Source organism: Lates calcarifer, linkage group LG9 (genome assembly GCF_001640805.2).
Source record: "Lates calcarifer isolate ASB-BC8 linkage group LG9, TLL_Latcal_v3, whole genome shotgun sequence".
NCBI lineage: Eukaryota > Metazoa > Chordata > Actinopteri > Centropomidae > Lates > Lates calcarifer.
This window is the reverse complement of record NC_066841.1, coordinates 12801588-12823433: the sequence shown is the minus strand read 5'-3', so window position 1 is coordinate 12823433 and position 21846 is coordinate 12801588. Positions and strand designations below refer to the sequence as shown.

Below are 21846 nucleotides of genomic sequence, written 5' to 3'. Positions count from 1 at the left end.
AGTCAGGAATATCAGCTACAGGCTACACCAAAGCAGATTACAAATAAGTATTAATGTGCTACAGCTCTGTGTAATTATTCAGGAGATGTCCAGTAGCCTCATAAAACATGCCATTAAAATCAGATCAAATATAATTCAAACATATTTTTGAATTAGAATTTGAACATGTTCGAATGTCTGCATGGGTGTGTATGTGAGGTGTGAATATATTCAAAGCATGTGCAGTTAGAGTAGCTCTAGGCAAGATAGCGGAATAGGGAATGGGTGACTAATGAGAACTTGTTTTTACCACTGTTGTCTCAACTCTCCGGGTGTAGTGCTTAATCGTGATTGTGCATCGCGTCTGCCGTTTAACCACGGGACCCTGTCTCCACAATGAAAGGCGCGATGCAGGTGTTGGAGAAGGATGGCGGAGATCTAGGAATCTGTTGTTGTCCTTGATACCGCATAGTCCAGGGTTATTGATCCGAGGAAAACCACTCAATCATGACTGTGTGCCTTCTGCAGAGCCAGCAAAAAATGTCTTACCTGAAAATGCAGAGGCCTAAGGAGCAGGCCCCCTCCCTTCAGGTTTTCAAACAGACACAGTCAGACACACAATTACATATAAAAATATGTATGTGTGCAAGAATTTATACTGATAAACACCCACAGCTCCATTTAAGCCCCTAGGACAGGAAAGTGTATATGAGCTGTACCTGTGTAAGCAACAGAGACATGTTGTAAGATAAACCAGTGTGAATGCTTTTGCCAGTCTACATGTGTTGGGCCTATTTTAGACTCATGACTTGTCCAGGCTTGTCCAATACATCCTGGAATAGGCTAACTCTAACAATCCCAAACAGGTGCAGGATATGAATGTATGGATGCTATGAAGAGACATGTAGCCACTGAATGTGTAGTTAAGTAACAATGTGATCAAGTAATACTATGATAGTGCAAAGGAAAATGTAAAGTAGGTAATATTTAAGGTTTTTAGTCAGAAACGCAATCACATAAGAGGAAATACACTATCTGATTCAATTATTTTAACTGACAAGTCATTGTGTGTGTGCAACCAAGCTGAAATATCTGAGTCAAAGTTCTCAGTCTCAATAGTAGAAGAAAGAGACTAAAGCAGAAGAACAATGGTAATGGGGGACAGGCAATGAAGTGAAACCTTGAATTGCACGAAAGTACAAAGAGGGATTCTGATTGTGAATCTGAAGAATCTCAATAATCAACTCTGTTCACACCAGAACATGATCATTCATCAGAACCCATTGAATATAAATGTCAAACGACGTTATATCACCAGCATAAGCAAAAGTAAAAGTGCAAGGCATGGTTCTGTTATAACTGACTCTGCCTGATGTCACATTTTGATTTGCTACATTCAACAGCAGGACTGAATCTGTGGAGTGCAATCTGAACCATATTTGGTTACATTTGCCTCTTCAAGTGAACATATGGAGAGAGCCCTTTCATCACCCCTGAATTAATTAACCTGATGGACTGACATGAGCAGAATTTTGATAACATGAGTAACAAATATTCATAGCTGTGTCCTTCACAGCCACAGAGCAAAAGTGGATAATGCAGTGAAGATTTGAATTATATAATGACAAAAATATGCATGAAAGTTGTATCTTGAAGGTACTATGTGTAAGAATGTGAAGCAATTTACATGTATTAACTGCTTTTTTATTGCCTATGTGTAATATAATTTAACTAAAAAAATTAGACTGTCCCTGACTGTGTTGGTTGCCGATAACAGCCTGTGGACTTATTTCTATGTTAAAGGACCTCACTCCCTCCCAAGTGCCTTGCCTTCACTATCTGAATGTGACCAACATTTGGGGAAAGCTGGGGTCAACATCAACAGAGCATTTTATTCATGGATGGACCTTGTTTAGTTGCATTTTGGTTCCTGTGAAAGCTGGACAAACAGCGATTGATAAAGCTGGCTAGCTAGCTAACAACATCATGTAAATGTACCGTGCAACAAGAATGGGTTAATTCAATGTCACTAGCTTAAATTGTGCTATTTAGCAAGAAGATAACAATATTATGTTGTGTATATATGTGCAACAGTGTAACTCTACTATCAATGTGATGTTGGTCATTCATATTGAGACCTGTGTCACGCCCGAACTGCTTGCTCGTGTCCGCCCACAGAGCAAGTACAAGCAACAATATGCGGTCACTTAACAGCCGCTGTGTCATTAATGACAACGGTTTTCTGAATGTTACTCATAGAACCTTTATTCAACACAACTAGGAGTGCAGCCAAGCAGTTGTTTGCTGACTGCAAGGCAAAAATCAAGTCTGCCATCAATAAATCTTACTGGTGAGCGAGACCTTGAGATACTTAAATTCTTCATGAGGGGCAACAACTCATTCCCAGGGCAGTGAGTTGGGGGCAAGCCACCTTTTTCTGGCAGAGGACTTTGGCCTCAGACTCAGACACCACTGAGCACAGCCCACCTGAAGAAAGAACTGAGGAGACATTTGACCTAGTGCCAAGATTGTGGATATGAATCTCAACTTAACAAGGTTGGAATAATAAAAAGTTTTTTAAAAATTGTTTAGCTGAGGTGACTTACTTATAATGCTTCTTTTGTCCAAACAACAGACCAAAACAAAGTAAGATAGTCAATGAGTAACAATATGACACAGAAGAACAGCTAATTCTCATACCTGAGGAAAACTGAAACCTGAGGGCCTGTTTGGTATTTTTGTTTGAACAAATGAGTAATTAATTAATTAATCAAAATTTCTGTCCATTCATTTCCTGTCTACTGACTATCTGATAAATCGACTAATCCGCTTAAACGCTAACTGAATTCAATGACTGCTAATCGTTTCCGAATTAGTTGAATGCGTCTTTCCATACTCACTTCCATACTCGCCATTCGTCACTTTGTTTTCTTGCATTCCCTATGCAAAACCAAACACTATAGGACACAATCAGGGACAACTGCCATTGTCACTCACATCACTAGCACGTAAGCCCTTGTCCGACCCCAAGGACGAGTGCACTCAATAACTGTCCCTGTCCAGACGCGGTAAGCCTGTGCCACAATCCCTTAAACCCCTGAACTCTGACATGCTTCAATGAGGTACATGAAGCCTCCTCCTTTGGGAGATTAAATTGAAACTCTTTCCCACTAAACTCCTGATTAATTGGAATTTTTTTTCTAACTGCTAATCTGCACTGTTGTGTATTGTCCTCAAGCAGTGGTAAGTGATAACATCAGGGCATACTGGTGAGACGTGACAATGCTCCAGATCTGGGCTTCTATACACACAAAAAGATATTATGACAAAGGCCTTGCGTATGTTTCTCAAGCAACTGCTCTCACTGATGAGGTTTTTGTGCTACCTTCGTTTGCCACATTAGAAACTAATCAGAGATCTGAAAATGTAATTTTTGCCTCAAGCTGTGCATGAAGGTCTAGACCCTTGCTGCTTATTTCATTTCAGCCACTACTTTTATTTATTTCTGAACTCAAGATAAAAGTGTCAACTCAGTCTCTTTTGTAAGGCGATTATCTGTCATTTCTTCCTATCTGCTGACTGTGTCCCACATACAGTTCTGAATTTACCCTTCAAAATTTCTTTATTTTGTGTTGAGTTTCAGATATGAAATTGTAAGCATGACACCCTCAGACAGCCTTTTTCACATAGATTTATATAGGACTTTTATCATTTGTTTTTGGTGCTTATATTGTCACACACAAAGTCCAGCATTAATCAATGCCATGACAGTGTAACTGGCTACAGAAATACGCTCTAGGTTCTCATATGTACTATCTGTCTGTCCGTCCATCCGTCTGTCTGTTTGTCTATCTCTCTACCTACCTACCAGCTATCCTCCCTTCCTTCCTCTCTACAGTATCTGTCTGTCTGGGATCTAAGATGCTACAGTGCACTTGTTTACTTTGACTGCACACCACTGTAATCCCTGAGGTGAGCCGAGATGCTAGACACAAAATTCTCTCTGAAGTGGGAACTGGGAAGACAAACTCTGAGTCTTTTATTTTTTTTTGTTTGTTTAAATTTGGAGCTCTTGCTCCACTCAAGTGCAGATCATGCTGCTCCACAGCGAGCACTGCAGTCACCTAGTGTACTGTACATTGGTTCCACTTTATAGGTTTTCCTGCAGAGTAATTGAATTTCTGCCACAGCTGACCTTTACCATCACTCCTGACTATATACTGTATGTTTTTATCCTGATCTCAGCCTTTCACTGTTCATGTTCATAACTGAAGTTTCAATTAGATTTTTACAATCATATTGTTAAATTATAAACCTTAGACTCTATGCTGTCAATACACCTCCCTATGTAACAATGCTTAGAATTTTCATAACAACTGTTACACAGGGCATATTCCGTCATGGTTCACCACCTCTGTATTGGTGTTCAAGTGTCATTTAGCCTCAGCTGGGAGTGGTGCTCAGATCATAGACTGATTCCATAGAGAGCTTTTTGCCGAATGTGATATTTGGCTTCAGTATCTGACCTCTTATCGTGTAATACCCTTTGTGTATGTCACTGAAAAGATATCATTCATCCCTCCTTTGCATAAAAATCCCATTAATTTCTCTAGCCTGTTATCACTGGATAAGTTTTGGAGGAATGTGTTCTAAGGAAGGTTCATCCCATAATAAGCATATTTATATCATCTGTCTTTTGTTTTGCAGGCCAAACTGTAAAGGAAAGTGAGTGGAAAATCTGACCTGGTAAAGTTACATTTAGAGAATAGATATTTTTTGTCTGGAAATATGACATTAAAAGAATTATATTAGTTTGCTGTCAGATTACTAGAAGTGACGGGTTATATACATGTGGGTAAATCCACCATTAGACTGTACATTAGTAATGATTATTACCTTAATTAATTAATTAATTCATGTTTCTCTACTGTTACTGTAATTTGCGGTACTGTTGAATGTTGAATTGTATTGCATTGTGTTGAAAGGTGTAATATACTGACCACCTTCACCGAAAAAAAAAATTACAATTAACAGTATAATAACAGAGGTGATTTTTTGGGGTGATATCATAATTATTGCTATTGGTGTATTAATAAATTGGTGTACTAAAAGAAAAGTTAAACAGCTAATTGTGTGGAAGAACACACAATGCTTTGATATGTTTAGGCCTTTAGTTAGTACATTCGGTAATATGTCAAGCTTAGTCCCTGAGGCCCCAGCTGTTGACCTAAAATTACTCAGAATATCTTCAAAGTATAAATAGATAACAATATATTAATTGAAAATGAAAACAGTTCTTGTAGTTGCAACCCCTCTTGACTAAACTGAGAAAAAAAGACAATATAACTGACATTAAAGAAGGAAGCACTGGAAGCCATTTATTTTCCAAAGGTGTCAGTGTCAAGGAAGCATCAATGTTGAGAGGCCCCAAGGCTATTCTATATGGGGAGGAACTCATTATCACAAGTTCTCACTTCACCTTTAGAATTAAATAAAGAGCAGTCCCACAGCAGGAGATGTCTGTTTCCTTTAAATCCAGCTTTCATATTACACCTACATTATTTGTGGAATAAAATATCAAATGCAAATAAAATATGATAGTGTTAAATGATATATGTGGCTGCTCTGTCTTCTGGTTAATGGCTTGTTGCACTTGTTGCTTATAATTACCCGGCCTATGTCAATGACTACAACAGTTAATTGGTTTTACACTTCCTTCATTTATACTATTTACTTTTATTTATGGCATATTTGCTATATCAGTGGCTTTCAGGAGAGGCAATATATTAAAATTTAAATAAAAAAAAAAAATCTTATTTTTCTTCAATTTGGGAAGATTTGAGTTTTGGTTGTAGCCTACATTTCCCAACATGCTTGGGGGTGATGCAAACAGGAAGCTGGCTGTGGCCTACACTTCAGTCTTGACTTTTTGTATACATTTTGGTCATGTTGCGCTAGCTGTTAGCAGTATTAGTTAAAACTGTAACCATGGATGTACAGACATCAATGACCTGGATTACTTTTACACTGAAGAAAACGTCTGAAACAATGCTTGTGAGGCAAGATTTGACGTTTTAAGGAGTTAACTTTTGCATGACTTTGAAGTGGATTTCTGGATATTTCTCTTCCTCTAACATCAAATATCGATATGACTGGAAAGGGTAGGTTACACTGATTCCTGCAGTATGTGTATGATGTTTGTACGTTGTAGTTTGACCGAGTTGTGACTCCGAGAGGAAGGTGTTAATAAAAAAAATGGCGTACAGTTAGCTAGCCGCCATTTCCACTGAATCCAATCAATTAAAAAATGTAGCAGATTGTCTCTGTAACATTGTATGAACTGTCACTTTATAAAGGCCATTCATGTTTTGTGCTACATGCCCATTTCAGTCAGTAGTTACACACTCATTCATTCATCCATCCATAGTAGTCCATTTACCCGCGCTACTTTACTCGTAGGTATGGTGCAGACTGTATATTGCTGTGGGCGATCCTGTGTCCATCCTGTTACATCTGAGCCAACCCTAAACTTTCTGCAGATCCTGGAATATCCAGCATATGTGATCATACAGGTAAGACAAAAGACTTTTTGTTTGGAAGAGATAATATACATTTTGGGCACTGAGGTTAATCAAATGAAAATAGATTCTGATTATTGTAGTTTTATGGAAATTCTCATGAGGAATGATTGTGAGTGGTTGAGCATAAAACTTATGAGTGGATGAAGTGACCAGACTGAATTGCTTAGTGGAAATAATATTGCCTTGTGATTTATTCTTATATGAACTAACAGCTGCTTGAAATATCTGAGTTGAAATCTTGTTTGCATATTTTGTGCATTGCTGGGATATTTATTGAATATTTGCATGTATTTCTGTTGGTTGGATGAAATGCTGGGTTGATGAAATTTATGGTCCGAGTTCAAGAATCCCTTGTGGGGATTTGACTCTGCTGTTAACTTCACTTATTTGTCAGATGTGTTTCTGATTGGCACCCTGGCTTTACATTACTGAACTGTTATGGTAACAACTTATGCAGCTTGGCCTGAATGGCTTTCTCACCCAGGCTCAGGCTTATTTAGTGATCCAGCGGTATGTTTGTCTTGGCTAATGCAAAATGTTTTATAAATGTTTTTAGAAAGAGCTTCATGTATCTCAAGGCTGAGCAGAATGTCAGCAACATTGACAGATAACTGTTAGCAGATATGTTAAGTGTGTGTTTCATTATTTTCTTGATAAAAACAATAATCAAGAGCCCCAACAACCTGGGGTGGCTGTGGTTCAGCAGGTGGAGGTTCAAAGGCTAATCCTGGAGGCTTCCTCTTTATGTACATGTGTCAGAGTGTCTTTGAGGAAGACACTTTGCCAAATTGTTGCTGATGTGTGTGAGTGAGAGGCATATTTTAAAGTGTTTTGAATAAAAACTCTATTTAAATGCAGTCCATTTACAAAAATGTATAAGCAACTGCAAATTAGTTGTTTATGAATGTAATTTTAGACAAGTTGCCCCATTTCAGTGTAATGGCTAATAATGGAGGTGAACCTGGTTACAGTAGGACTACAATTATGTAGTTACTGTAAGATTTGTTCTGTCATACATGGGATGAAAAGGGTGAAAAGACAGGCTCAACAATTGAGAGATTTAACCCAAGACTAATTGGATAATTAAAGAAAACAGGAACAAATAAAGGAGCTACTGCATACTGCACGTCAGCATAAAAGAGAGTTGAGAGGAAAAGAGTAGAGGATGGGTAACCGGATTCACTCAGTCAGCTCTGAAGGAAATGAGAAGGTTTAATTCAGACATAGCAGGGGAGGGGGGGGGCATCGATGAAAGGGACCAATTTCTAACCAAGACATATTCCAAGACTTTTTCAGGGTGCCATGGTGTGGGGCCTCAGACCTCTAAATATGCCTGACATTCTCCACATGTCAACAAACAGTACATAGTAATCACCAACACAGCCACACAAGGCCTTGCCTCAGAAGAAGTCAATATCTGTCAGCAGTACGCATCAGCAGCCTGGGGTTCAGGCCTGGCCCCCTACAGCAGACCTGTCAGTATGCCTCAGGCATTGCATCATTAGTATAACCCCATGTCAGTGCTCACTCATGTTGTAGCCCATTGCCTACTGTTTGTTTTCACAAAGAGCATGGAATGAAGTCTGTGGGCAAACTCAACCATTATATTCAACTGCAAGTCAAAGATTGGAATTGAAAATTGGCTTATATTGTGTAATATGTAAAAGAGACTTTTTGAACATGTTGAACTTTGGCATCCAATCCTGTTGTTTCAAGTATTGAAAACTAGGCTTGCCTGCTCATATAAAAACTATATACCTCAATATTTTACTTGTAACTTATAGTACATACATTTGAACAATAATGTATAAAACCAAGGAGTAAACAATTTTGAACCTAAGCTGAAAATAATGGTAAAGGCATATCTTTGAACACAGGTTAACAATTTTGTATTTATCATCCAACTAAATTAGCTCAAAGCTCACCTGGGTATGTTTTATACATAAAATAGCAACATTAACGTTTAATACTGTGGTGTACATGCTGTAAAATGGATACAAGACTGAGTTTTCTAGTGTACTAAATGTACAGAAACCAAAGGTTGTATAGTTGCAGTATGCAAACAATGCTCGGATGCTATACCAATGATGCCTTTAACTTTTGTTTTGTAGACTAATCTCTCTGCCCACAATCAGACGTCATTTGTAGCTGTACTTCATTACTCATTTGGAACATATCCAATGAAATCCTTCAGGGATGCATCTGTTTTAATGATGAGGACGCTGATTAGACCGTTTTATTCTATTTATTTATTTATTTTTTGGTAGCTGTATTGATGTTGTTGACAGGGATGAGGCTCCTAAATTAATCAAATGAGAACAAATATCTAAATCTTAAATGGGATAAGTACAGGCAGCTAAGTAAGAGACCAGGATTGAGAGAGTTACAGACCCACTAAAAGCTCATGTTTTATGGCGTCTGTCTGCCTCCCATACATGGCAAACACATACAGGATGCCTTGCTAGCATCAGAGAGACTGAGCAATTTCAGTCATTTTTTATCCTCAGTCAGAAGCCTGGGCAACAAATACGTCCTCTGGGGAGTCTCTGACTTCCTCCTGTGTCTTCAACCAGACAGAGGATGTATGGCCATTGTCACTGATGTCAGATTCGGTGCTTGTTATAACACATTCATGAAAGAATACAAACAGTTCACTGCATAAGCATTGCACTGCAAGTTACAGGATGCTAAGAAATACTAAGCTGCAGAATGTGTTGCCTCAATATGTGACATTGTATTGCACTCATTAATCACATTAATTGGTCAGCTGACTGTTGAATAGTAAAGTTAGAAATTAGAAGTTACCACAACATAATTATAATAAGACTGACAAGCTTAAATTTAGCTTTAAGTCATTAAGAAGTAAAAATGATATGACTTCACAACAGAAAACATCTGGCAGAGATGGCAACAGAACCAGGGTTGATGAGTTAACAAATTGTTCAGAAATTTCACTTGGAGTGATGACTGGTGGGCTTTAGAAAATAAAATGATTTCACACCTACAGTGACAAGACTTTGGCACCACAACAGGTGCGCTTGCAAATGAGACATAGTATAATGCCATTAATAACAAACATCCTACGCAACAAAACATCAGAAAAAGGAATTAATATTAATGCATATTATTAAACATCATTCACACACACACACACACACACACACACACACACACAAGAAACCTTATGTGACTCTGGACTTGTTCCTGCTGTATGCATCAGCAAACCTTAAGGCTGTGTTGCTGGGCATTGTATCTTCATCAAAATGTCCATTTTTCTTTTCACTTGTGTTTGAGTGCCTGTTTGAAGGCATGCTGAATGAGACGAGCCCAGTGTTTCAAGCCACATGTGATGCAGTGCTTGCAGCCAAATGCTTTTAAGAGTTTAAGAATTCTTGCATGTTTCAGTGGATACCTCCGTCTCAAAGATGAGGGTGAAAACTGTGATTGGAGTTGGTATGGCCTGGGGTGCACAGTAGAATTCAGTGAGAGAGTTGGCTACCATCAGTTTTCCATCTTGAGGGAGACTCACCATCTCCATCATCGTTTTTCATTGTGAGTATTACTGCAAAAACAAAATCATATGCAGGTTTGAAGAGTTCATTGCCAGGTTATCTTGATAGAGAGCTTGACTTTGATGAATCCACACTTATTCTGCAGCCTCTGGGTTTGGTGCAGCCAGTGTGCTAATGACCTCACCACATTATTCTCCACCATGCACATTTCATCTCGGACATTATCGATAATAATCCCATGAGTTTGGATTTTTCAACTGTGACACCCTGTCTGTTTAATAAACTGCGAATTCAGTCAAAGATTTACTGCCTCTCTTGCCTTGACAGCTTGAGCCTGCCTGAGCATCTACAGTGGAATCAGAAAGGAACCAAAGTTTAGTGAGCAAAGTCACTGCACACAGGCAACCAGGCACACGCTGGGAATCCACTACCCAATAGCTAACTTTATTGGATTCTTATGATCTGACAGTGTAACAGTATTTGGCTGCTTACCAAAATTTGAGTTTGATTGGACATCTGTAGACAGCTCACTTTCACCATGGCCACTAGTCATCGAACCGAGTGTCTGTAGCGAGTCCATTCCTCTCTCACTCTCATTCCTCTCACGTAATTATTTTCTTTGACAGTTAACATTTTCAGACTGTCTATTTGAGCTAATAATCTGTGACAATCTGTGTAATTCCTGGTTGATTTTCTCCTAATTTTATTGCTGCAGTAAAGATGTAGGGATACACTAAAAACGTATTAATTTATTTCCCCTGTGGCAGCAGAACAGTTTTTAACGTAACTAACAAAACACTTTGTGGCTGATTAACTTTGAAAGACGTACTATAAATGCAGTTGAAAACACTTGCTAGCCTAGCAATGTACCAAGGCTACAAGCAACCTATAATGCAACACTTGAACCAGACTGTAAAAGACCATAGTTACTGATCCTCGCTGTATTTAAAAAGTCTTGTAATCTATGGACACGTAATCGTCTCATCCTGAAATATAAGACCTACCCAATTTCATTATTTATTTAGTATTGTCTTATAGTATGGCCAAAACTGTATCCTTTCTCTCAAGAGCAGATTTTTTTTTCCATTGAAGAACATCTGTTGTGCAGATTTGCAGCTCAAAAACTCATTAACCAATGGGGATGTACTCTTAAAAAAAAAAAAAAAAAAAAACAGAAAAAAACGAGAGGATTGAGGTTTAAAGGTTTGTGTTGAAACTGGAAACAAAAAGTCAGGTAGTGCACATGAGAGAGCTGCTAAAAGTCTGACTGGTGAGAAAGAAGCAGAGGGAACTGTAAACAAAAAAAGAGGAGGACCAATAATTTGTTTTACATTCGAGATTGACTTTTTTTTTTTATTTTCTCTGGAGTTTTTATTTTTGTTTGATATTTGACACAAATCAAATTCCATATTTTAGTGGCTAGCCTTAACTGTTTTGCCTGTGTTGTCCTTGTGTAAGGGAAGTCTCTGTAAAATAGCCTTTGACACTAAATGACTGCTCTCTTGTTTTAGGAGGCAGTTTCTTACAATGGTCTATGATATCTAATACTATCCTTGATTTAAAGGCAGAGGTGTAAAGTTTCAGAGCATTGTGGATGGATTTCTCTGGTGAAAAGCCGCAGTGGTCACCGTGGGGACTGTATCATCCACCAGCCTAACAATGAAGCCTGCCCCCACTTTGGTAAAGTCTTGATTCATTGGTTGCAGACACCGCTAAAACATTTTGTTTTTTGCAGAATGACATTTGCATTAGCAGGCAGATGACAAAGACTTCTGTGCTGTGTGTCATGGAGTGTTTTGACTTGAAGGCAGACTGAATCATTATCTGTGCAATTACGCAACTTAATTACGACTGCTCGGGGCTAGCCCTGTGTCTCCGCTGTCCATCTGTCAGACATCCTTGAACTCCATCCATCTTTTTTCTTTTTTGTCCCTTTCGTTTGGATTCAAACCCAAGGATGTTTGAAAGCAGGGAGTTGAAGACAGCTGAGGGCTGTCATCCATCTGTCATTTCTTTATCCTGATATTACAGCGACACTGGTTGTCTTGTTTTTCAGTTTTTTGATGTTTTCAAAGTTGTGGTGTTGTTCTTTACTAAGGACATACGGAAGCTGCCTCTTTCAAATGCTTTCAATCTTTATCCAGTCTCAGTGATGACAGACACCTGTGTTTGTAGGAGAAATGAGGAGTTCTCCCTAGTATGCTGCTGACATTTGACTAGCTGTATGTTCTGTCTAGGACTGGTGAAGTAAAGTGGCTGTATTGGTGCCATGTTTAGATGTTTTTAAATATTAAGACCAGTGAGACTTTCTCTGGCTATATATTACTTTTGCAATCCACTATGAATGATGATACTTAAACTTTATTTATTCAGGAAGTAATATTTATTGCTTGCTCCATATCTGGCCTGGATCTCCAAGATATTTCTATTGCACCACCTAGTATGTGCTTATGATTTGCTTTGTCTCCACCTATTGTCAGTTTTATTGTTTACTTACTGTTAACACACAACTGTTATTCCACTGCTGTGAAAAGTATTCAGATTCTTTGCTTAAAATTCAATTGAGATTCACTTTCTTAGCAGTTTCACTGCCCCATTACCCTTACATGAGAATGAGTAAAGGAGATTCAGATTTTTGGCAACAGTTGTCTTGATTTATTAATAAGTGTTCAAACACATGCTTGATAATTTCCATATTAGTGGGATGCACAGTTTAACAAAATATACATGGCATTCGGTGCAGTGAATTGATTCGGTTTAATTGATTTAATTTTGATTTACAATGAATAGAGATCTCCTCAGCTGCACTGCAGTCCTATACTGGGAGACATCAAATAGATGCATACACACTGACATTATTCATGAAGCTGAGAAATGAAACCATGATGAATGACTGGACTGCTCATTTATGCAAACACACACACTCATACATAAAAGACAAGCACCCAGGCACATACACACACACACACACACACGCCGCACACACACACACACAAACACCCTGCACACACAGGCTGCTTTGAAACCAGTTCAGTGAGTCCAAGTTAGAACTCTTCTGTCAGTCTAATCAGCAGTCAACACAAGTTCAAGACCCGTCAAGAAAGAGACGAGAGATCAGTCATTTTTACTCACTTTTAATGTGCTGTATTTACTGTCACTCTCCTCTGGGTGTTTCTACTTAATCCAGCACAGCAGACAACATATTAATGTCATGAAATGCGGCCAAAGTAATAAAGCGAGAGAAAGCTCTTGGAGGTTTATTATCACTTCAGCTCTATTCTAGTCCACGACCCTTTTACTTCAGTGTACCTCAAAGCACTTCAGACAGAGCAGAGATAGAGAGGGGGTAAAAGAAATTAAAGGGAGGATAAACAGGAGGTTTGGGGCCATGAGATGGTAAGTTAATTTTGACTGTAATGATCAGACCTGGGGCTGGATGTTGGTGTTGAAAATGCTCTTGTCCACTTCTTCCTGCCAGCACACAAGCATGCACAAGGCAAGGTGTGTGCGCCAGCTAATTTGTGCGTGTACGTGCATGCTCGGGGGGGCTGCTTGTGTACCCATGAGTGTGTGTATGTGCATGAGCGCTTGTGTGTCACTGCCATGTGTTTGCCCAGTGTTATGAGCTACAACCTTGGCACTGTTTTCATACTCCAGACATGCTCCTCCACCCACGCAGTTCTGCTAGTGAGGAGATCTGGAATGAACCATCCCTACCACCCACCAACAGCCTTCTAACAAGTAGTTGTGAAGCATGTGTGTGTGTGTGTGAATGTGTGTTGAAATACAGCAGTCCAAAATCTATTCGTTTACCCTAGAAGTTAAAGCACAGTTGGAGTTGCAGCTGTTTTACCCAGTGTTTCTGTGCCTCAGCTTGCCTTCTGCATTCATACTGTTAGAGGTCTTTACTGGTTCACTATCCTGTGCTCACCTTTTTGATACTGTGCTATCCCTGTAGTGAGCAATATGAATTTCTATGATTTTTTAGGGTAAAAAGTCTTGTCCATATTAACCAAACTAAACCACAATAAAAAAAAGAAAGATGAATAATAACCAAGATGTACTGTATGTAGGACATGTTTTTACATGTCACAGGTAGTCTGTCTCACTAGAGTGCAGACATGCATCGATTACATAACTTTCCCACCGACCCCACCATTGTTTTTCCCTTTTGTTCTATAGACGTTAAACCTATTTGGTTCATTTTTGCATATTAGCAGCAGGGGACACTTATTAAATAAAAAACTCACAATTTGTAAAATAGTAGTTTTCATTACTTAAGTGGATGCTAGTTATAAATTAATATAGTCTTCTCCAGCAGTCAGATCACAGATGGTGGAGTCTTATCACGTGATAAGAGAAGAGTTACCCATCAAGATGAGCAGAGGATTTAGTGTCAAAGTGAAAAGCAAAGGTGCATATTTAGCAATATTTTGAGTTAAAACACAATGCTAAAAGGGAATCTGATAACACTAATGCGGAGATCTGCAAACTTTGTGTGATGAAGGTGGATCTGGAGGTAACACTTCTAATCTGCACACACCAATGCATGTCTTTTCTTGCCTAAAGTCCAGTGTAATCGATAACACTGGTGGTTTATTACCAGTTAGAAAAAAATCCACACACATACTTACTGTCAACAGTCTGATCCAAGTACATTTGATTCTACTTTTTCAGGCTCAATGATAATGTCCATTCATATTTGTTCTGTATAAAAAAAATTATAACTACAAATTCCTGATGGAGGAGAAAGATTACACGCAGTGTTTTTAAACAAACAATGCAGACAACATCTCTTTCTCTCAGTCCTATTTAAAATGCACACATTCAGCTCCAGGTAAAAAAAAAACAAAAGAAAAAAAACAAACAAAAAAACCTTAATTCCCCATCATTATTCCATTAACAAATCATAGCTGTGATTGCAGTAACTGGTTTTCAAAATACTGGCAAAATATAGCAAGCTTATCGGGACCTGTGTGACCTTGAGTCCTCAGAGCTGCTGCTGACCATGTGGTTTCTGTATCTGACATTACTAACTGAAAGCAAGAGCAGCAAAATACTGACTGTTCTTCAAGATAATGAGCATGTAGGTCATGGTCATACCTCTCTTTCAGTTTATGATCAGAAAATGTTAAATGTTTTTTCACCTTGATAGATAATTTGAAGTTTCACAGTCATTGGAGACATGAAACGCAACCAATAGCTTTCAGATAGTCATCTCTGTATTTCAATACTAAATTTATATACATTTTCAATTAGAATAGAACTTAAATTTGCTAGATGTGGTAGATGTCAAGACATTAAGTATATAAACTTGTTGTAATTTAGCCCATTATTTAGGGCCACTCATTGCTTTCCCTGAAGGCACGTGTCTGCATATTGAATGTTCACCATAGAATTCAAAGTGTTTGCTACAATATTTGCTGATAAACAACTCAGCCTCTGTCTGTTCCCTCCAAGGACTGAACTAGTGAGCTGCACATGCATAGATGAATGTTGTCCCCCAGCAAACAAATCAATAAAACTCATTTCCTTTTGGTCAATTGTTAATTAAATGCCAGTTTTCCCTCAATTAAAAACTGACTGAAGTGCAGAATATGGCATATAATCATATTTTTCCTCTGCATCCCCCCAGGCATTTGCAAATACCCAGGGATGATTGCTAATGCAAAATCATTTTCTGATTTGTATCTGCAAATTGCTGCTGCCCTTGTGGTATCATCAAAGCTAGGTAAGCTTTATCAGCCCCCTACCTGGTAAATGATTTTAATGTTGATGGGTTAGATTACCCACAGAGTAAGACTTGCCAGTATGCTAAAGGTCATTCAGCATTATCTAAAGGGTATGCCTGACAATTATGCAGAATAGGAATGTGGTCTTAAATCCAAGCATATGGTGTATGTATTTAAAATGTGAAATACAAAAATACACCAACCATGTTAGTCTATCAAGACAAAGTGTTTTCATTACTGTGATATTTCTCAAAGGGAAATGAAATGCCACAGTGGATCCATTACTTATATTACCTTTCACTTTTAAAATCTGCTATCTTCCATGTTGCAGTTGTGCTGTAAAACGCACTGTATCACTTGAGGCTGACCAGCCAAAACTCCCTCGGCTCTGACCCTAAGAGTAATTCATTAGATGCTGGCCTTGTTGAAGTCACCATCAACCAGGAGCATCCATGATCGGAGGGGCAGGCATTGAGAAAAGGGGGCGGGAGGTGGACAGGGGTGCAGAGAGAGTGGAGGAATGACCATGGATCAAGCTGTGGTGCAGAGATGTTGCTCATTGGGCTGCAGTCGCAGAGAGATATAAAGCTTATGACAGTTGCTTCTCTTGAAAATGCATTACTGCACTGGACTTGAAGCCATCCGACTTCTCCTGAGTGTTGAAGAGAATACCTTACCAGGATAGCCAAAGCTTTCACAATTGTCAACTCATATTCTTTCCTGTTGCCTGCACCCAGATGTTTACACTTACATATGCCTGTCATATCCTGAGACAGACGTGCGCACACATATCTACACTGTCATGCATCCACCCAAACACATCCACACATGCAATGAAAACTAGAAGCAGACTTTTTGTCCCTTAAGCATTCACATCCTCAAAAAACCTCCACAGTTGTAGTCACGAATATGTATTTTCCTCTAGTGCAAAGCACCCCGAAACCGAGTCTGCAGGACGGATTTGCTCTGTGCAATCTAACACCCAGATTATTTCCATTTTCTCCTGCCTTTTATTTATTCAGTTTTTTTCCCAGACAGTGGTGCATGTTTGTCTAGGTTCCAAACACAACAAGAAAAACAGAACATGCATTTTAATTGAGCAGTTAAACAAATTAATACTGTGGTGCTGGATCTATATTGTGGGCTGTGAAATTCAGGTGCTGCTGCTTAGTTTTATACCTTAGTTATTGGGTTTTTAGGAAAAAACAGCTGCAAACAAACAAATAATTTTGTTACCTAATGGGCTTATGCAACACATTGAAAATAGTCTTTCAATATCAGGGTAATACTATGTCAGTAAGTGTTTCAGGTGAAAGGCTTCATTGTCTTTTAACACAACAGGCAGTCGATCCTTCATTCACCCTAGCAAATTAATCTGTATGTGAGTATAAGAATTCATCAGAGGCTGTAATTAATGAGTGGTTAAAGTTAGCTTAGTTCCTGACTATTGGAACTGACTCAGCCAAACTATTGCACTCAGTGGTACTAAGTTTAATCTCATCAGACTCTCATCAGTGTAAAAAAAAAAAAAAAAGATATATTGTCTCAAAAAGATAGCATGGCTTTTTTGTGGTGCCACAAAACATCTTCATACATGTTCAGATTTCTCCAGTAACATTAAATATTCATGACTGAATGAGCAACTATCAACTTAAACATTTTGAGGAAAAACATTCTTAGTTATTTTTTATCAGATTGGATTCACAGTGGCTTACAGGTGTCATCACATTTTGGTTTAAGTGTTGCCCTCCCTACTTCAAACCAATGATTAGAACACAGAGATTAAACAAAAAACCCACTGAAATCTCTGCTATGAATTAACCGACACTGTTGTAACATCCATGAGGGATCCATTACTCATAGTAAAAAGATTTAGATGATTGAGAATTAAAGGGGCTCTGTTGGTGGGGATATGTTGCTTCAGTTACCAATGAAACAATGAAATATGATCCCAGAATTCCAGTTTGAGAAATAAATGCATGAATTTGAAGGCTTATTAGACACTAAAACACAGCACTACCAGTTCATATTATTATGAGGAAGGACTATTATGAGGTGGGCTGTGTTTCTCTGGAAAATTACCCTGGTATTAATTACTTTATCTTTGTTGCATGAGTAGAGTAGAAATACACTGTTGAAGCTACTACCAAGAGCGTGTGCTCACATGTATTTGATTGATGAGTGGAGCTTTCTGCCAGATAATGTTGCACTATGTTCTGGCAAAAGTTGAGTCCGATTTAGCTTTTTCGCTGGACGACACCACTTTTTTGTTTAATTATTTATTTATCTTTTGCGAGAGCCCCCGTGTTCTTTTGAGCCCTGTAAAAATGTATGGATATTTAATGTATCCAGAGGACACCAAGGCACATCTGCTTGATGTTGACCACTGGCGAGGCACCGTTTATCTAAATTTTTCTCAGCTTATGATGTCAAAGTACATGAAGTAAGTTTTATTACATTTTATATTATCATGTTTTCAGTTTCACTTTGTCCTACACGTTAACATATCTAGATAATTTGTTGTTAGTTGTTAATCAGTCTATTCCCCCAAGTGCAGACAGGTCTGTTACCTTCATCCAGTTTATTGGAGAGGCACAAAAGTTGTTGGTAAACTGTCAGTATTAATGCATTCTTTGCCTGTGAATTTACATAATTTATGTACAGTCTAGTTCTATCTGTACCATGATTAAATTTTTAAAAAGGAAATGATGGCCAAGCTACCAAGATGGGTTCTTTGGGAAAGTTGTCAACACTGAAAAAATACCTTTTTCCTTCAGAAACCTCAGACACACTTGCCTATCCTCCCTGATCAGGACAGACTTAGTGTGGTCTTGTCAAACCCCAGTACCACCGCCAGAGTTTTGGAAATCACAGGCGGATGCCAGGAATTCATGCTGGTTGTCCATAATGTTCAGCAGCCTGTCCTCTGCTGTGGCGATGGCGTGAGCGTGGAGCACATGGCCCAGTGTTTTCATGCCAGGTGCAACGGTGCAACTCCTGTTCTGCATTTGGAGCAGGCTGTGGATGCTCTAGTTGAGTTCCAGAAGGAAATTGTCTTCCAGCAGGTAAACAGACATATTATTATTACCTTCAAACACTCACTGATACTGGTTGCTAGGGATGGAGAAAGAGAAATCACAAAGGAAAGGGTCCTTGCAAGTGCTCATAAGGGATATGTCTACCAAAATTCACATTATATTGACAATATTTTGTATAACGTACATAGTTTCGCATTTTGAGCTGCTGGCCAGATTATAGTCCCTCAGGTTTGTTACAGTAGCATAATTTGCGGTGCAAATTGCATACCGTGTGCAATGATTCACTGCACAATGTCAAAGATGTTGACTAAACAGCCGAAGATCTCCTTGAAGAGGACAGATGACAAATGGCAGGGCTGACAGCCACTGAAAAGCAGAGTATAGGTGCATATATGCCCCAGAAATGGAGGACATCAACAACACAGGAGGAGCAAACATACCCATTTTGTTTTCAACCAAAGGTTGGTTTTGCAGTTGGATATAAGATGATTCAAATGAAGATGCTGCTCAGTGATGCAACATGTAATTTAAGTAATGCAACAACAATTGCTCTGTGTCATAAATCACCTTTGTAATTTTCTCATTTCAAATAGAGGTGGCGGTTATGGTGCAATGCTGCAGCAATTTCTGCGGAGGTCCCTGGGTTTCATCTGTCATGCACAAACCCGGAACATGCACCTCTGGATGATGAAGACTGGTTCTGCAGTGAGGCATATGAGCAGAATGGATCATATAAATCGATTGTTACTGCCACTAAAGTCAAGGGGGGGCAACTGGTACACTGTGTACTCATAGACAGCTGCAGATGATTTGAGGGGTACTGTGTTCAGTATCTGTAGAAAAGGTTGGCATAAGACTCAGTGTACTGTGAATCTATTCACTGCAACTGTAGCACTAACTTAGAAGCTAAGGAATACACCACATACAGGTTGCTGATTGCCAATTGCAGATATATGTAATAGATAGGCATGAAATATGCAAAAATAATACTGTTAATGTAAACGATGTGTATACCACAGCATAATGCTGCTGCTCTGACAATTCTTGTTAATGCAGAAAATGAGGACTAGATCCAAAATTATTTCAAAGCTGATGCTGGAGAACGATTCTGCCACCTGGCCAGACATCATGCTGTGTGGGAGGGTGATGGTGATGACAGAGTTCTAGGAAATGAACCTAATTTGTTTTTGGGACAGCATCAATTTTTGACTGGTAAGACTTGTGAACCCAGCCTTCATGCATTTTATCATAATTTCAAAGACGTGTCAATTAAGAAGTAGCAACAAAATTGTCTTGTAATTTATGATAGAGGGCTTTGAGAAGGATAATATCATATAACCTGAGATGCAAGTGTGTAGAAAACCTGCATGGTTAACTGGGAGAAAATACTGCCTTAGACTATAGTGAATGAGATGATGAAAAAAGAGTTCAAAGAATCGAATTTCAGTGTATTTCAAAATTCAATTCAAAGTGACAAATGAAAAAAATCTTTATTTCTCCTTACTGGATAAAATTAGCAAAAAGGTTTTACCGTTGATAGCTTTCTGAAGTAATGTTGTACCAGTTTTCAGTGCAAAATGACAAACAGTAAAATACCCACGTAATGCTCTTATTTAAAGAAATTGGAAATTTCTGTCTGTGGTGTCTCCTTGTGGTAGTATCACACAAAACTGTGACTGTCGTAGCAAAGCAAGCTGCCACCTCTCACCAACATCAGTCAAGTTCATGGCTTGTTGTCACAGCAGATGTCAGTCAGAAAAACTCTATTGACTGCTTCTGGCCACCCCCCCAACCCCCCCACACACACACAAAAAAAAAAACTCAAGAGCCACTCAAGAAAATACTCTTGGTATCTACAACATTCTCATTATTTTTGGACTGAGAGAGATCCGCTATTGCTTAACAAAACACTGCAAGATGCTCGGCTTCCATGGCATACAGCTCACACAGCTAACTGATAAGATTCAGTTGATAATACAGTTCATTTTTTAGCTCAGTGGTGCATATTGGCAGGTTTTTATATTGCACAATATCATGCCAGTGTACACTGAATAAACTGAAGCTGTTTACTGTATAGACTTTGAATATTGCTTTATGTATAGAATTTGTTTACCAGTTTCTTCACCTGCAATTAAACAGTACATACTAAATGAGTGTGAGTATCACACACAGACAGTCAAAGTGGACATTGTGCAGAGACGCCTCAGGCAAAAGGGAAGAAACTTAGATCAGATGTTTGCCAAGGCTGGATTTGAGTGTTTCCTGTCCCCTGCCTTATCTCAGAATTCCAATTCTACGCACGTAAGATGACAAACGCTGTACTTGCAAAGTTTGTGAAACAGTATGGAAAAGATGTGATGTTTGCCTTCCTACCAGGCAGGTAGCACAAAGGATTTTGAGGGATTTAGATATACCGTAGGGAAGATGAGCAATAGAGATCTGAACACTGGATTAAAGACAAATGGCATATAAATTAGACAAGTTCTTTCAATAATGTTTTTTTTCATACGTCCTGTATATTACAATGTGGCAATGGTCACAAATCTGTTTAGTCATAATCACTGATAAAATCATGAAAAAGAGATCGAGATTGTGCTATGTGGTTGAAATGAGTTATTATTTAGTCACTATTACTGTCTATCGAAAATCATAAAATTCTTTTTGTGTAAATTGTGAAACTTCAGCTTTTCAGTTCTGCTATTATTACTGTTTTGTCGTGCTGCTTCATCCCTCATCATCATCTTGCCGCTGGATCGGTTAAATGCTAGGTCTGACTAAGTGTCTTCCCATGGAAGACTTGAAGATGGAGAATTATCCATCACTCTTGATATGCGTATTATTTGTGGAAAATTGAAATGATGTGTCTCATATAAGACCATTTAACATTCCAAGCCTTAGTCTTTTGATGCCGATGGTGTTGGCATCCTTGAGTGTTACCTTTCAGAATGCTAAATTACTAAGGAAATGCTCCTGAATTCTCTCTTTTCAATATTGCAAAAGCAGG

The 21846-nt window shown here is 38.6% G+C and overlaps 1 protein-coding gene across 1 annotated transcript in view; it reads left to right on the top strand.

Annotated features, from left to right (window-relative positions):
- The first annotated feature begins 5893 nt into the window (after positions 1-5893).
- The window catches only part of brinp1 (bone morphogenetic protein/retinoic acid inducible neural-specific 1), a 135905-nt gene continuing 119952 nt past the window's right edge, over positions 5894-21846 (top strand). The window contains exons 1-2 of the mRNA XM_018662484.1: positions 5894-6140; positions 6439-6551. The gene's annotated coding sequence lies outside the window, so the exon portion shown is untranslated. The remainder of the gene's footprint in view (positions 6141-6438; positions 6552-21846) is intronic.